This window comes from Periplaneta americana, chromosome 17 (assembly GCF_040183065.1).
Source record: "Periplaneta americana isolate PAMFEO1 chromosome 17, P.americana_PAMFEO1_priV1, whole genome shotgun sequence".
NCBI lineage: Eukaryota > Metazoa > Arthropoda > Insecta > Blattodea > Blattidae > Periplaneta > Periplaneta americana.
In genome coordinates this window covers 86,751,683-86,770,074 of record NC_091133.1, presented here as the reverse complement: position 1 = coordinate 86,770,074, position 18,392 = coordinate 86,751,683, and the positions used below count along the sequence as shown (strand labels likewise).

Sequence of the window (18,392 nt, the reverse complement as noted above, 5' to 3'; positions counted from 1 at the left end):
GGAAATATATTAGTGACAACAGCACCACTGTCTGTAGTAAGGTTAGGTAGGATTTGATGGAAACATATTAGCGACAAGTAGCTCACTGTCTGTAATAGAGTTTGATAAGAAAATATATTTGTGACAAGTAGCCTCACTATCTGTAATAAGGATAGGTAGGGTTTGATGAGATGTTAATGACAAGAGCTTCATGCAAAAATGACACAAATGTGAAGTTCGGTTCCTTTGTAGCTCTGTGACTTACATTTAATATATTTTATAGTACAAATACTGGGACAAAATCGCACCGCCTACAAATTTATTCTGATTGAACAAATGTAGGTCTATTTATTAAAATAATACAATTACGTCTAAGCAACATTTTTTTTTTAGCTCTGGAAACTATATTCTACGAAATGGAAGTAAAAAACACGTGAATCCCAACAAATGAAATTTCTCAGACCAACAGCATGTCTTGTGATAGACGAAAGGATGAAACTAAAAACGAAATAATTGGGAAAACAGAACAATAATTATAAACAAAGAAACGTGTGTAAATCTCGAAGAACAAGTACCGAGAATGCATAAAATAACAGTATAAGCCCGTATAGTAGTAAACTACAGAGCGTGGAACCAATTTTAAATTTTGGGTCTCGTAATGGTTTAAAAGCTCTAAAATTTCACTGTATACATTATACATACCATCTGTATGTCCGAAATAATCCCTGTGATGGCACTGTGCACTTTGTTTTCTTGGAACTTTAACTCATGTCAATAAATTCATAGTATCACACAAATTAATATATATTTTTTTCACTGAACTTCTAATTTTCAGTCACAATTCACCAGCCATTTAACACCACCTGCTGCGAATAGCTAACGATAATACATGAATTTTTTGTGCGGTGTTGCACAAAATAATATCGCAATCGAAGTGCCCTAAAGTGGGTCACGGCTTCACGACACTATCTGCAAATTCAGCAGCACTATCACCGCACTGGCTGCATTCACGTGTCCGTCTGCAATACTGTGCGAACCTCCCGGTGCTAGGAATTCCCTCCAATAATTAGTACAACACTCGGCCGAGAGAAGGCAGTTGTTTCCGGTACCAGGTGCAGCTCACACCGGAAGTGGAGGGGAGTTTTATCACCTGAATGACTCAGATGAAGAAGAGGCACTGTCTGGGGTGCACTGTTTCAGAACGTGCACATTATGACGTTTGCGTGTTTACATGCTCATCTGCTGTCATGGCAACGCGGGCAGCATAAATACTGTTGTCCTTGGGGAAATAAAATGCGATTTGCTGCATACCTACCCCAGTAACAATATTTTGTGCGAGATCGTGCGTATTTGCTTGGTTTCCGCACAAAACCAATCCGCGGTAAGTCTAAAATTCCACATTCAGTATTCCCAGCCTAACACACATAACAATTTCCCTCTTCTTACCGCTTAAGTGACATATCGATTTTACTGCTTTAGGCTTTTAACATATTATTTTTAGAGACGTTCAATATATTAATAATTATAAATTGGAAACTTACCACTGCAATTTCACCTAAATTGCACTGTTAATTATTGTTTTTAAATATTTGCAAAAATTAAGTAAACTCTACAACTCCACCTACATTCGTGATGCAAGTAACATTAAGGAAGCCGTGAAAAAATCAACAAATCAACTTGCCGATGCTATTACTGCAATATGTTATATAAATAATATTGTTAAAATATTAAAATGAAAAATAAATCATTACATAACCTTACCGTTTGTTTTAAGTTCGCATTTATAGACTGGGGGAAAAAAAGACAGACGTATATCACGGCCTGCTGGAGTATAGTAAACACAGAAAACATTTTAAAGCAACAATGTTGAAGACAGATATTTTTATTTTGCAAGTTTGCCGTCATTGAACAGAAACAAGATGGAGATTTCATTGCAACTAATTAGAAATTCGTCTTTCAGGTATGTAATAAACGATCTTCGCACAAAATAATGTACGATACACGAGCGGTATGTTTTCTTTCAATTCTCGGAAATTAAAAAAGCTCAACTACGTTTCGCTTTTTCAAACTTTTCCTCGAAGATGAAAACTTCAACATACCGCTCTTGTAACGCATATTACTATTATAGTCATCTGTAGTCGATGGTTACTATTTTTGACAATGTCTTCGAGATTCGAGGCTTCAAATCTGGTCGAGGAGATACAAATCATTAGCATGGAAATAAAGCTGGAGAATAAGTGTCGTAAATTTATGTTAACTAAAAGAATTGTGTTTCTGAGCGAGAGATGTCTAGGCAGAATTTAGCTACTGGTCATTTCTCAACAATGTCAATTCTTAAAGGGGAGGCACGATGAACCCATGAAATGCTTGTGGGTTTATGACCACCCATCAATAATAATAATAATAATAATAATAATAATAATAATAATAATAATAATAATAATAATAATAATAATAATAATAGAATTTGACGGCGAGTATATTTTGAATCACATACTCGTACAGTGGTAACAAAATTTATGTACTCTTCTGCACGATCATATTCCGTGACAGAATGATACTAGTCTTTTTTAAATACATCTTTTCTCGCTGAAAATAGGCACATTTTCAGTACATCACCAACACTTTGTAGCAACGCCATATTATACGAGCAGAGGGAAAATAGTCGTCTTTTACGAAAACACTCACCTCTGCAACTTCGTAGCAACTATGTATTATATTCTTGGCCCAGGAAAAACATTTGTCTTTTACGAAAATATTCTTATTGTTTACGAGAGATTTTGTAAAACAGTGTTTTCCCTGGAACAAAAAATACGATATGATGTTGCTACGTAGTAGCGGCGATGTGCTAAACATTTAATCGAGAATTTTATACAGACTGGTCGAATGAATTTGTTACAAATTTCGAGGAGTGATAGGAGATGGCGAAAGATGTTTCACCAATGAACTCGGCGCTGCTGTACTACGCTGCATGTCCATAAAAGCATCGCATATGGGTCAACGACATCCTGAAAAATGGACCTAAAGAACAGATTCTACAGACTGATCACCACGCTCCCCAGACCTTGATTTTTTTCTCTAGAACACTATCAAAAGTTTAATCTACGAAATCAGTGAGCAAAGAGGAATAAAATTTTAGCGAGAATATTAGCATTAGCAGTATAAAAAAAGAATTGAAGCATTTTTCAAAGAATTCTACAGTTAACGCTGTGACGTCGCATGTGTGGAACGATCTGGACTGGCAACGTTTTAAAAACTATCTTTGAATAAACATAAGTAGATCTTAAAAAAAATACAAAACCATAAGACTGTGGTTTTAATAAAAATTACCGCCTAGCTATTCGCAACCCACTATGCAAACGAGCAAGACAGTTATCTAACAGCCAGGCGTTAAACGAGGCTTGTATGGACATGTACAGTATATCACCGTACTGGAGCGCAGCCGAATATAGGTAGGTTCATTAGTAAAACTTGAGTCTTCCGAAATAATCTCATCTGAATACACTGTACATATTTATCAGAAAGACAGTAATCACATACTGAAGAAAGTGCAAACAAAATATATTTTAATTCGTTCAGAAGTCATTGGGTTCAAATTTCGTTACTATAAAATCGAATTCTTATTTTTAAGCAACGGTTTAAGCGCACGGAAGCAGATCAGCGTACGTTGTTTTAATACAACGCTAGATTACATTCTCTGTGCTTTTCTTGGCAACGTACGGCTGAAGTCACTTCTCGCTTGGAGAAACTAAACTATTCTATTTTCGAAACAGTAGGAACCTCCAGAAAAGTTATCAGACATAAGATACTCCACCTGTAATTGACATACTTGTACAGGTGAAGTATGTCTTTTCCAGTTTGCACAGTTCGATCAATAGCGATATCAAATGTTTATGTCTTATGCTCTTGGGGTCGACTCAGTTTCTAACAGGAATAAGTTTTCCTTGGCTATAAAAATGGTAAGCACGTAAGACTTATGACATCTCTACTGCTACTAATATCGATTTATCTACAAACGATGGGAGTCTTATCTCCCGCTATCCGGTAGCCTCGCATGGCCTATAAGAGGTTAACTTCATACAGTAGCGTCCAAATTAATCCGAACACGACATATTTTTAAATTTTCTGTCATTGTTGGCTTCACAGCTGCTCATACCGCTATAATTGACATCTGTATTACGTGTAATTCCATTGTTGAAGGTCTGTTATTATTTTTTTTTATAATATGTGACATTTTGCCTGTCGTTTTGTACTTATAAGCATTTCAGTTGTGTTGAAGACTTAATACTGCAATCCTGTGTACATTCTGTCGTCTTCACATATGGATACAACTCCACGAAAACGGTCTAAAATTATAACATTAGCAGAGCATTCTTCTATAACACAGAGGCAAATTGCTGCAGAATGTCACATCGGTTTGGTTACTGTTAATTCGATCATAAAACGATACAGGGAGACTGGATCCATCACACCCCAGAAAAAAGGAAACTGTGGCCGGAAAAGGAACACTTCACCTGCAGATGATCGTTTAATTGTCAGGAAAAGTAAATTAAATCCTAGACTAACTGCTGTCGACTTAACCCGCGAGTTAATGGCTACCACTGGGGCGAATATTCACGTCAAAACAGTGCGGCGTAGGCTTTTGGAAGCTGGACGAAGGGCTCGTAAGCCTATTAAGAAGCAACTGCTAACCCCTGTTATGTGCAAAAAACGCTTAATGTGGGCAAAATTATATCAACACTGGACAGTGAATGACTGGAAGAATGTACTTTTTTCCGATGAGTCTCATTTCGAGGTCCACGGCCACCGCGTTTCTTACGTACGGAAAGGATCCGAAAAAGTAACAGCAGCTCATCTCCAACAAGCACCCAAATACCCCCCTAAAGTAATGTTTTGGGGTTGTTTTACACATGAAGGGCCTAGAGCATTAATACCTATCAAGGGAATGATGAATTCTGACAAATATATTCACTTATTGGAAACCAGAATCGTATCCCAGCTGCAAAAATCATTTCCGGATGGCAGAGGTGTGTTCCAACAAGACCTGGCACCATGCCATATGTCTCGAAAAACTACAGAATTCTTCAACAAGAAGAATATTCAGGTACTCCCCTGGCCAGGCAACTCACCCGACATCAACCCCATCGAGAACTTGTGGTCAATTTGCAAAAGAAGAATGCAAAAAATGGATTGTTCTACAAAGGAGAAGATGAATTCTGCCCTCATTGGTGTATGGTTTCGAGATGAAGAAATGAAGAATATTTGTGAGAAATTAGTGGAATCCATGCCAAATCGCCTCAGAGCTGTTATTAGGAACAAGGGAGGCTACATAGATTACTGAGGTATGTCTTAGACCCTTTTTTTTTTATCCCGTTTGAGTGTTTTTGCATAAGTAATTACGTTGTTCGGATTAATTTGCACGCTACTGTATGTGAGTATAGGAATGGCTATTATTTAATACAAAGCTACTTGTTCATTGCTAAAGTCACTTCTGGCTCGGAAAAACTCAACTACTCTATTTTCGACACGGTAGGAATCTCCAGGAAAGTTATCAACAGAGACAGGAAATTTGGCAGAATGCCTTTTTAAATATGTTAAATCTATCTTCATTTTGAAAGTAAATCTGTAAGAATTAAACCTTTGTCATTGAAACGTCAAAGTTTTATGTTGTCCTTTTCTGCCTTTTTTAATATAAATGCCTAATTTACAAAATAAATCCTTTTTTGCCTTTATTTGATTATTTATCTATTATTTATTAATCTATTATTGAAATTGCCTACAGGTACTTATATTTTAATTTATTTCTATAACCGCTACAATGAAAGTGACTTCATCGAATGTATATTATTGTCTTTCAGTCAGTTTATATTCTCTTTGCAACAATGAGTGCTGCCGTGCAAAAATGTATAACAGTAAGCGTTTTAATTATCGCTTGTTTTTATTTGACAAGGCAACAATGAGTGTGGGTCTAATATTATTTTTAACGGTTATTTTTCTTTCATTTTTCATTGCTACGTTGTTGTAGCTAGCTAAATATTTCATATCGCACCATATCAGTACAACCAAACACAAAAATGCACTTTCCAAGGCTACTGGAAAGATTTCTTTGCTTCCAACAGTAATTGCAACATCGAGTCGAAAATCTCAATTTGCATTCGACTGATGTAAAGCTTTTCTTGCTGCCAAAATCCCTTTGTGGAAAGTGCAAGGTTGTAGGTCTAGTGCAAGGTTTTTGTAATTGCCTTTTATTGCGTATTTTAGCTATTTATGATGCCTTTTTGCCTGCCTATTTGAGCTATTTATGATGTCTTTTTGCCTGCCTATTTTAATGATTCATAATGCCTAAACTTCCGGTTTCTGGTTATCAGACATAAGATACTCCACCTGCATAGATGTACAGGTGAAGTATGTCTTTTCCACAGTTTGCACATCCGATCAATAGCGGTAGTCTATCAAATGTTTATACCTTATGGTCTTGGGGTAGACTCAGTTTCTAACAGAAATAAGTTTTCCTTGGCTATAAAAATGGTAAGCACGTAAGACTTATGACATCCCTACTGCTACTAATATCGATTTATCTACAAAAGATGGGAGTCTTATCTCCCGCTATCAGATAGACTCGCATGGCCTATAAGAGGTTAACTTCATTATGAAAGTGTAGGAATCACTATTATATATTATAAAGTTTAGACTAGTGTAATTGGATCCCTTCAGAGATGAAACAAGGTATGGAGTTAATCATAAAAGTCTAATATCAGTAGCATTTCTAGTTTAATTTTGGAGTCCGTATTTCAAGAAAACGACAGCAAATACCTTACTATAATAATAATAATAATAATAATAATAATAATAATAATAATAATAATAATACCGGACAGCTAGCAGTTCTGCGCGCGAACGACGCTTGTGCTGCTACCTAGGCGCCCGGTGTGGATATACTCGCGAAACAAGCTGTAATCAACTGCAATGTATATTGTTGCTGGGCTAGTTAATAGTTTTATTAATTAGTGCTGTGTTAAAATGTCAGGGTGTATATGTGCTATTTATAATTGCTACAATAAAATTACAGCATTACAAACTGCTCCAAATCGTACTTTCGATTTCCGAGGGATCATAAAACGTGAGTCAACAACATTCCTTGGTAGGCTTAATTCCCTCGTCTTTGTGTTGATAGAAAAATAAAAATTAGCTTTTTAATTTAGGCCTAATGAATAATTAGAAGTTAAAATAGATTTGAAATTTTAAGGTTTTATCAAATTAAGTTTTATTGTTGTCCACATTCTTTTACTAATTATTACAAACATCAGATTACTACCGGTACCAATTTTATCTTTGCAGTTGTCAGGAATGCGTATATGAAGGTAAATTCATTCTTAATGTCTCACTAAACCAAAGAAAAAATATGTAACAATTAATTACGGAAAGTAATATGAAGTATGCAATATTTCTCATAATATGCAGCTTTGATATAAGATAATAATTTTACATTAAATACTATTCAATATTTCTTAAGTGTTTCATATATTATTCCACAATAGTAACTCACGTTTTAAACAATAGTCCGAATCCCGCTATGTTAATATTTGTATTTGTGGACGTAATTCCACGCCGCTCCACTAGATGTCAAGTCCGCGATATTTCGCACTCACGTCAATGCTGCTAGCAGCTGTATTTTTATAGTAAGGTATTTGACGAGAGGGGAGTTTGTAAAGCAAATATACCACAAATGCATCCTTTAGATAGATTGTTGCGTAACATTGACGTTTTGGCCATAATTTCATTGAAGATCGGTATCGCAAAATGTCACAGGAAGACGTGTAAACTGTGCATTCAATGACGATAGAAGCAAGTCGGAAGAAAAATTAGAGCGGGAAGGAGGAAATGTACAGCCACTAATGTCTCTCTGTGACGCGTTAGGTTTTACTGAACTACAATTACAGTAGACTTTTTATGTTTAACTCCCCTCCCTGATTCATCTCTCAAAAGGCTCCTATTCTGTCCTCTCTCTCCCGGTAGACGCAATGATTGTCCAAATCCGATAGACGACCTAGGTGGCAATCGTGAATTCGATGCTGACAGATGGCCCATTCTGCCTCAGTCCCGAGTCATATTCCATCCTCATACGAGTACTTGAGAAATCCGAGGTCCCAAGCCCTTTCTATATCAACATGGAAATCTTCACAGACCTCATTCGAGCCTTTTTTTTTTTTTAACTACTGCAGATGATAAGATGAAACGAGGAAAAGGTGATGAGTGGTGATGGAATAACAGAGGAAAACGGAAGTAGCCTACACCGAGAAAAACCTTGTGCAACATCTTTCTTCACCACAAATTCTCTCACGATCTAGTGGGGCATCGAACCCGAGCCGCACACTAGAACTTGAGCCACAGATGCGGATATTCAAGTTAACGAGTTAGTAAACTTACAGACAAATGCGTATATAGTCGTTGTTCCTGTAATAACTCCTATGTGACATATTTATCGATTTTCAGATTTTTTCTCTATTAAATAACTTAAATAGTGGTACAGCAAATATTAAAATATCCTATATGTAATTATATTTCTTCGTTTCGAAAATGTAACAATTCACAGTCTCCTTTGTACGGCTGCCATAGAATGAGTAAATGTGCTTTTTCTTCCTACTGAAAAATTTTATATTTTGGACATAGGAAGTTCTTGCAGGAACAACGACGATATACTGTATAATAAATTTGGAACCGTCGCCGTCGGGATAAATAAAGCAGGTGGTTATCAGTGGCGTAGCATGAAATTTTGAGCAGGGGAAGCTAACTCAAGTTGTCTTTCATGCAATATGAGAAAACGTATTACAAAAATATAGTCTTAAAATAAATAGTAGTCAATGTCAAGTCAGCAGTCAAAGATTGGTTGGAACCTCGTAAGTAACACCAATAAGGCATGACCTCAAATGGTACATAGTAAAATATGATTTCACGGTTTACACATATCTCTAACAAATAGACACGTATACGTATAACATTCGCTCACGCCCTGTCATACTTAGATAAATCACAATATTAACGGTCAATAGAATGATACAGTATTATTATTATTACGTAAGTAAGCGTCTGTATTTTGAGTGTGTCCTTCATTCACAGCAAGGGAGTCGGTCATTTGTATTTTAGATCACACTTTTGTTCGTAAGTCAGTCTTGATAATAGAATTGTCCTAAAAATTCAAGTAAATTGGTATCAGAAACTGTTATTTCACTCATTATTTATTATATCAGCCACAATGCACACTAACACTTCAACTGAACACAACTGACGAAAAGGGATAACTCTGAAACTACTTATTTTCAATGTCAAAGCTAGCTTCCTGCGGGCCTTGCGACCAGGGTAGTTTAGTTAGAAAGGGATGAAAAAGCTGCGGGGTGGGTTACACAGAAGAATGAGTGTAAGAAACCAGTCTGCTTAGAAGCTGGTGTGTGCAGGCTTCTTGTTTACTGCTGCATCACAAATCATCCTGACCTGCCGCATCACAATATTTAACGCGTAAATATAAATTCTATTAAAATTAATAAATAATTATGTCCATAGACTGCAGGTTTATTATGCAATTATTATTAACTGGGGAAGCTGAGCTTTTTAGCTTATATTAACGCTACGCCACTGGTGGTTACGTTGTAGGAGTGGTCAGCTTCACACATTTTTCTGTAGTAAACGAACATAATTTCTTATTCTGTCGACGTCTAATGCAAGTCACTAAAAAGCACATCGCTGTCCAAAGACTATTTCGAACAGCTGAATAATCTTCTAACACTGCAGGTCACTGCGCTTGGCATGGGACACATGTTTCTGACGTCATTGTCAATCACTATTTGTCAGTCTTCCTTCGACTCGTCGCATTACATGACTTGTCACCACAGTGAATTTTAAGAATGTCTCACCGGGTGTTCACAAAGCAGAACGCTATAACCAATCCACACACGGAGTGAATTTCTTGTGTGGCATTTGCCTGCATTTATATTCCAAGCAAATGTTAAAATAAGCTATGACAGAGTTACTTTAAGTTTCCTTTTTGTTAAGATCCGAATTCCATTACAAGTTTCTTTTTTATTGGTACAGGACAGAGAATCTAGTCTTCTGTCAAAAAATCTGAAAGTTAGAATTTATAAAAAAGTTATATTACCGGTTGTTCTGTATGGTTGTGAAACTTGGACTCTCACTTTGAGAGAGGAACAGAGATTAAGGGTCTTTGAGAATAAGGTTCTTAGGAAAATATTTGGGGCTAAGAGGGATGAAGTTACAGGAGAATGGAGAAAATTACACAACGCAGAGCTGCACGCATTGTATTCTTCACCTGACATAATTAGGAACATGAAATCCAGACGTTTGAGATGGGCAGGACATGTAGCACGTATGGGCGAATCCAGAAATGCATACAGAGTGTTAGTTGGGAGGCCGGAGGGAAAAAGACCTTTGGGGAGGCCGAGACATAGGTGGGAAGATAATATTAAAATGGATTTGAGGGAGGTGGGATATGATGGTAGAGACTGGATTAATCTTGCTTAGGATAGGGACCAATGGCGGGCTTATGTGAGGGCGGCAAGGAACCTCCGGGTTCCTTAAAACCCAGTAAGTACGTAACAGGACAGAGAATATTCATGTGTGCGGTAACTGTTCATTGCCCCATGTTTGTAGACATATTAGTACACGTATTTCCTTTACAATGGAGATGACTAATAATGTCGCAATAATAATAATAATAATAATAATAATAATAATAATAATAATAATAACAATAAAAATAAAAATAAATTAATAGTCAAATAATGAGTAAAATCAGCCTATTCATTTATCAGATATTAAGCTGGGGATAGGAGCTGAGGCTGTCAAGACTGTGACGTAATGGCTCGTCTGTCAGTATCGGATTAACGAATACCACGCGTCCCTATCTAGGAGTGACGTGCCAAAGTTGTAGTTCTTTTTACCGCCGGTTTAGCGTTGCTCTCAGTACATTCTGTGAGGCGAACTACATAGGTTCTTTATTGGGTTATTTTACGACGCTGTATCAACATCTAGGTAGGTTATTTAGCGTCTGAATGAAATGAAGGTGATAATGCCGGTGAAAAATGAGTCCGGGGTCCAGCACCGAAAGTTACCCAGCATTTGCTCGTATTGGGTTGAGGGAAAACCCCGGAAAAAACATCAACCAGGTAACTTGCCCCGACCGGGATTCGAACCTGGGCCACCTGGTTTCGCGGCCAGACGCGCTGACCGTTACTCTACAGGTGTGGACAACTACATAGCACCGCATAAATAGAGCAACGATGGAATGCCGGTAAGGGAAACAGAAGTACTTCGCGAAAACCTACTATCAAACACCATCTATGTCTACCACAAATTCTAATTGAACCCGCCAGGATTCGAACCTGGCTCACTTGCGTGGAAAGCCGATCCTTTGGCCATTGGGGCACTGGTAGTAGTACAGTCAGCTCTGGATATAGTGAACTCGGTTATAGTGAACATTCGGCTATAGTGAACCTAAATCGTTGGTCCCGACCCGCATACATTAAAAAGTACATTAATATTTCCGTTTATAGTGAACCCTTGGTTGGGTTATAGTGAACCTAAAACTAGAACGTCCCCAAGAAAATGTAATTTGAAAATGGCCAAAATAGTAATTCAGGAAACCCTTTCTCCTATAAACTTCCAAGAATATATTCAGAACAAAATCTCGAATCTTTTACTCCTTAAGTGCATTGAAAGACAAAGGATTTGTTAACCTTCCTGGAAAGCTTGAAACATGTTAAAGAGAATAATGTACGCAGTGAGGGATAGAGAAAGGATTAGTTCTGACACCTTTAAAAGAAGTTACTAGAAGAATAGGAAGAAAAAGTGTTTTCTTTTGTAAATGGGAGAAGAGTGATGACCAAGTGGTAAATACAAGAAGGATTAGAGTATAATGGTCCTCAACCCTTCCTCCCGCATCTTTGTAAAAGTGAACCCGGGGTAATTCCAACATACCTCCAGTTCTAGTCGGAAGAGGTGCGAAATCGATCAGTGCTTACACCTACATGGCTATATTAGATTCAAGTTTCGAACTGTGAACATCAGAATGTCGAAGCGTAAGGTGTTTAAGTTGGAAGATAAAGCGAACATTAGTCTGAACCCAAACGGGCATTAATACTGTATGTATAGCAACGTCAGTAGTATAAAAACAGACTCTTCGGTTTTAGTGAACCTCTGATATAATGGACGAAATATGCTGGTCCGCAGAAGTTCACTATAACCGGAGTTGACTGTATATTTGTGCTACTACTACTGCTGCTGCTGCTGCTACTACTACTACTACTACTGCTACTTACTTACTTATTGGCTTTTAAGGAACCCGGAGGTTCATTGCCGCCCTCACATAAGCCCGCCATTGAGCCCTATCCAGAGCAAGATTAATCCAGTCTCTACCATCATATCCCACCTCCCTCAAATCCATTTTAATATTATCTTCCCATCTACGTCTCGGCCTCCCCAAATGTCTTTTTCCCGCTGGGCTCCCAACTAACACTCTATATGCATTTCTGGATTCGCCCATACGTGCTACATGCCCTGCCCATCTCAAGCGTCTGGATGTAATGTTCCTAATTATGTCAGGTGAAGAATACAATGCGTGCAGCTCTGCGTTGTGTAACTTTCTCCATTCTCCTGTAACGTCATCCCTCTTAGCCCCAAATATTTTCCTAAGAACCTTATTCTCAAACATCCTTAATCTCTGTTCCTCTCTCATCCTTAATCTCTGTTCCTCTCTCAAAGTGAGAGTCCAAGCCTCACAACCATATAGAACCGGTAATATAACTGTTTTATAAATTCTTTCAGATTTTTTGACAGCAGACTAGATGACAAAAGCTTCTCAACCGAATAATAACAGGCATTTCCCATATTTATTCTGCGTTTAATTTCCTCCTGAGTGTTATTTATATTTGTTACTGTTACTACTAATAATAATAATGATTATAATAATATTTGGTGTTTTCAGGTATTCCGCATGGTTGTCACAATTACCTCTCATATCTCCCGGTAAAGGACCATTTAGTGATCCCTTACCGGACAGATGGCTGGTCTATAGCAGAAGATGGCTGATGACATGTGGAGTGTTATGATTAAAAGTTATAGGATAGGGAAGGAAGCGGGTCGCGACTCTTTATAAGTTACACTATCCCACCACTTATCTGCGGAGACAATTGGGAAACACGAAAAACTCCAAGTCAGGATTGTCGACCAATTTTATAAATAACATTCTTACTTCATGAATTCCTTAAATGACTGTAAAAATTGATACCTGCTATATTCGAGTTAAAGCTAGCAATTTGTTTCGGTTAGTTAGCTTACTTCCAATTTCATTTCATTTTTTCACATTCAATTTATTTTAAAGTGCACAGTCGCTATAAATTGATATTATATATTACATTTGTCGTTATGCGCTTACTTCCGGTGAGATGGTACTAGTTAGCTTACTTAGGAATTCTCAATACCACAGAATAACTAAACCATTTTCCTCCTTAACACTGAAAGTCGCAGAAAAGAAACTGGCTGGCCTCAGTATATAAACCGCGAATGCTATAAACAGTTTCTTCATAGCCTTGCATCTAAATACCTTCGAAGCGTGTTCTTGCGAAACTTCCACAAATCGGACTGATTGTTTTGCGAGCCTCAAGGACATGTAGAATAGCTACGGCATACGAATGTTGCAGTCTACTCAGGCGCAAACAAGACAGGAATAAAATCGTAATAATCCGAAATCTATGTTGTCTTTGGGCAACGGCAGACACTGATTTTAGTTTTGTGTTCGGAAACAAGTTCTGTAAAATCTATCACCTAAACACAAACGAAAGGAGGAGTGCAGTGTTCGAATTCTGTACTCGATACAAAAAGACGAAGTTGTTACATGGTGACTAAGCGCCACGGTATAGTGGCACGAACAAGAAAAAAGCTCTAGACACAACTAAAATATAACGGACAAACTGGCAAAAAGAACCCTAATTTAATTCCAGCTAAAATCTGTCAAATTTGAAGTGCAAAGTGCTACAAAAGACAAGACACTCTTCTGATAGTTCCAATTATTTTCCTACTTATACTCTTTTTTTCATCAACTATGAAATCTATCCTGTATAACCAGGCCTGCAGAACTGTAGCTCTTGAGAGCGACTGCTTTCCTCCCCTCTTTTACCCCACCCACCTTTTCTACCTGTGCGGCCACGGCGTTCTAGTTACGCTCGGCTGCATCAACATTCATTCTCGGGGCGGAAGTCGATCATCTCCAATAGAAGTGGAGTGAGGCTGACGTTATAGTTCCCCTACTTTGCGAGTTCTGCAGGCCTGTGTATAACTATCAACCTGTGTGTGTATGTACGTGTGTGTGTGTGTGTGTGTGTGTGTGTGTGTGTGTGTGTGTATGTATGTAGAGGAAGCGCAAAGAAAGCTTGCCCATTTGATTTATGCGCAGAGAACGATATTCGGTCCTCGTGCCGCCATGCTCGTTACAGGGCTGCTATGAATCACCTAATGCTGATTACAGGGCGCATTCGAAAGCGCGGTCTTGAGCTGTTCGTATCGTGGAGTGTATTGTGCAGAGCGGGTAGAAGCCAGCGTGTGCGTTACATTTTCTGCGTTTTATCCCTGATATCAGTAGTTTTATGTAGTTCTAAGTGTGTTTGTTAAATAACAGAGTTCTGTATAACATTCTATGTACTTAACAATGCCCCTGTTTCGCTCTAAATTAGGAAGTGCTAATAAAACGTTCCACACTAGGGAATTATTTATAACGTTCATAAATTTATGAAAAACGAAACAGGCTCCGCTCGCAACATAAGGAATATATACAGATAAAAATAAACCGACCATAGTACCCTAGTTATCGGAACATTTTAATAAAATCACATAGTATTAGTGTTTTAGTACAACGTCAAATATCAATTATTACACGATTACATATTTCTTATAACATCTTTGTCATTTCATTCAGTGATTTTGTGTAAAAAAAATTCGTGCTTCTGTATTTTCAACAATGTTATGTTACTAGTTACTCTGCAACAAGGTTTAGGTTACGTTACATGCGCTGTGATAAATCTCACTCGAAACATCAAGCCAGCAGACGACTGAGAACTACCAATCGAATCGAAGCGAGGTCGAGTGCACCCGAACGTTTCCGAAAGTTCGCGCAGCTTTCCGTGGCAAGCTCTTCTTGCGTCACCTCTATGTATGTATGTATGTATGTATGTATGTATGTATGTATGTATGTATGTATGTATGTATGTATGTATGTATGCTTACATGCATATACTGAACTCTCACTACTCTCCGTGTGCTATGGTATTCCAATACACATCAACTACATTCCTGTGGGTTCGCCATAACTCTCTAAATGCTGCGGAATTCACACTGAGTAGAAATGTAAACATTCACATCATTTAACACAATTTGCTTCTATCCAACAAAGACAAGCGAAAGAGTGGGAACAGCATCTTTTTTTTTCTAATGATGCCATCTATTGCTTTCCACTAACAATTACAATGATACATTCCCTAAAATTCCTTGAGCAGTTCTTTCTATTGGCACCGGTATAATTTCATAACACGCATAGTTACAAAATTATAGCAGTTTATAATCACGGAATGTTTCTATGAACGCACTGTATATAATAACAATAAAATAATACTCTTCTGTAAAAAAAACATACGAACTTATACCGTATTTACTCGCGTAATTTTCCCGTCTCAAATTAAAGAAATGGGACATCACTTTTCCCGTCAAAATTATCTTTCGTAAAGATTTCAAATACAGTAAAAATACATTTGGAAAAGCCATCTATCATTCCTATTACAAAAAATAAAAAATAAAACAAAATAAACGCTGAGATTTCTCCGACATCAAGGAAGCTAATCTGAATTTATTGTGCGACGAATTTTAGTGAAGTGTAAAATACATATACGCTTGTTTCCATTGTGTAATTAATAGGTTAATTTTTTACACATACAACATAATATATTTCCGAACTGCACTTGTTTTTGTACCGTTAAACATACATGTGCGTGTCACTGAAGGTCATTGCTTCCATGCCTGTTGAGTCGGTCTATCAAACAGCGTCAGATTGTTTTTAAGAACTGAGCTTCTAATGTGATTTTGTGCAAACATGTCAAGGACCTATTGCGATTTTTCCTGGAATTATCCATTTACGCCTTATGGCTACTATTCTTCTCTGCCATTCAAGTGATGCAATTAGTATAGATTCCTGGAATTTCCCTGGTTCTAGACAACTTCTCCGTTTCCTATATCCTGTGTGCTGCCTACATTCAGGACAGTCCGAAAAAGTATTGTTTGCCTCTTGTATTTTACGCGAAGGTTAGTCAAGGTCTGGCTACCGGAATTAGAATTTAAATATTGCGGTGCAAAGGAAAATCGAAAACTGTCCACAATGATTCAAACTGTAGGACATATTTATAAGTTATTTAGTATCAAACAATTTGATTTGTACATGTAATGTTTAGTGTTATTTATGATCAGCAAGTTAATTTCCGAAATTTTATACCCATCGCGTAATTCCTTCCTCTCGATTTTTTGCTTCGTAATTTTGAGAAACGGTAGGGGGAAATTACGTGAGTAAATACAATAATCTAAACCTATTAAACTACACATAAAAGTGACTGAAAACTAACAAAAGTAACACCTCCTTGCAGTAATAATCGCTGAATCCCTATGAATAAGTTATGCGATTACCAAGATACACGTGTCACTGATTGGTCCCTAACAACTCACGGCCTTGCTAGCCCAGCAAATCGGCAAGTTTGTTTTGAAGCATACTGTAGTTGAGCTTTTCTAATGATCGCAATGGATTAAAGCTCCCGCTGTGGCAATTCCAAATACAATTCCTGAAAGCGGCAAAACCTTGGGCATGAGTGTCATAAGCGACTGGGCAAATTCAATTACCGCAATGTCCTATTTTAAGACATTCCAGAGAAACTTTCTGCAACCCACGACACTCGCAATTTCTAAGAATTTTCAGTTCTTATGTCTCTAACCTCAAGTGGCTGGTTAGGTTATACAAGCCCTGTAGTCTGTCTGTATGTACCAAAGAATAAATTGTCTCAATAATAATAATAATAATAATAATAATAATAATAATAATAATAATAATAATAATAATAATAATCATGTGAACCATGATTTCATTGTACAGTATTCGTAAAACGGGTTTCATCCGTCACGCATTTATTCATATCACATAGCTACAACCTTGCAGTTTGTATAGAATCGTAAAATAACCGATTAAAATGATGATGATGATGATGATGATAATGATAATAATAATAATAATAATAATAATAATAATAATAATAAAACGGGTTTCATCCGTCACGCATTTAATCATATCACATATAACCTTGCAGTTGGTATACTGTCGTAAAATAACCGATTAAAACGACAATAGGATAATGTTAGAAAACAGGGAAGACGTGATAGTTAGGCCTACAACAAATCAACCGTCCCATTGTATTTTCTACAATGGAAATCATCCATCATGCATTTACTCATCTTACCAATACATCTCATACTCTTAAATTCCACATAAGCTAGATAATCTCGGAATGGACTTTATTACTATTATTATTATTATTATTATTATTATTATTATTATTATTATTATTATTATTATTTGGCGTGTGTAGAGAGTGCAGTAAAAATTAATTAATAATGACATTACAGCCATTGGCTGTTCAAATTTTAACACAGTGGCAATAAACTACAATATACTATCAGTTAATAAGTTAATCAAAACAACAATAATTCACCAGAAAAATACAATATACTCTCAGTTAATAAGTTAATCAAAACAACAATACTTCACCAGAAAATATCTTTGAAACGAGAGTTAACAGCATATTATGCCCCTACAATGGACACAAAATATCTCCAAAGTCTGGCGTATGTCAAAGAGAAAGGAGAGCGAGATAAGGTGAAACAAATAAAATGATGCTTTAGTGCGGATTGTTACGTGTGTATGTTAAAACTGAAAACATCAGCTACTCACCTGATCCCCTTTTATGGTAAAGTAATTGAGTCTGACAGTGACAGTGAGCAGATGTTTTTAATTTCAGCAATGTAAGGATTTGTTTTTAGACAGATATGTCGTACATCCGTCCATTCCTCGCGCAAGTCCGCTTCCAGGAATCGTAATAGCGTCAGGCTCGGAGACCAATATATATGTACGAATAAATAAAAAAAAATGAAATGTTTCAGTACTTCTATTTATCATTATTAAGAATATGGGGGCAACGAATAGAATAATCATAAACAAAAGCTAGCGTACTCTAAAACAATTGAATAACTACGACTCTTGAATAGACCCCCAAGAACTCAATCCCATTGATTCTTTCTTGTGGGGCTATTTAAATGGAGGG

General features: G+C 37.0%; 1 protein-coding gene across 4 annotated transcripts in view; it reads right to left on the bottom strand.

Moving 5' to 3' along the window:
* The window catches only part of LOC138692956 (uncharacterized), a 390,101-nt gene that overhangs the window by 26,125 nt on the left and 345,584 nt on the right, over positions 1-18,392 (bottom strand). Inside the window, exon 1 of one of the 4 annotated variants that reach the window (XM_069816371.1) lies at positions 682-1,013. The exons of the other annotated variants lie outside the window; for them this stretch is intronic. The gene's annotated coding sequence lies outside the window, so the exon portion shown is untranslated. Of the gene's footprint in view, positions 1-681; positions 1,014-18,392 lie in introns of those variants that run through there. 4 annotated transcript variants of the gene reach the window in all.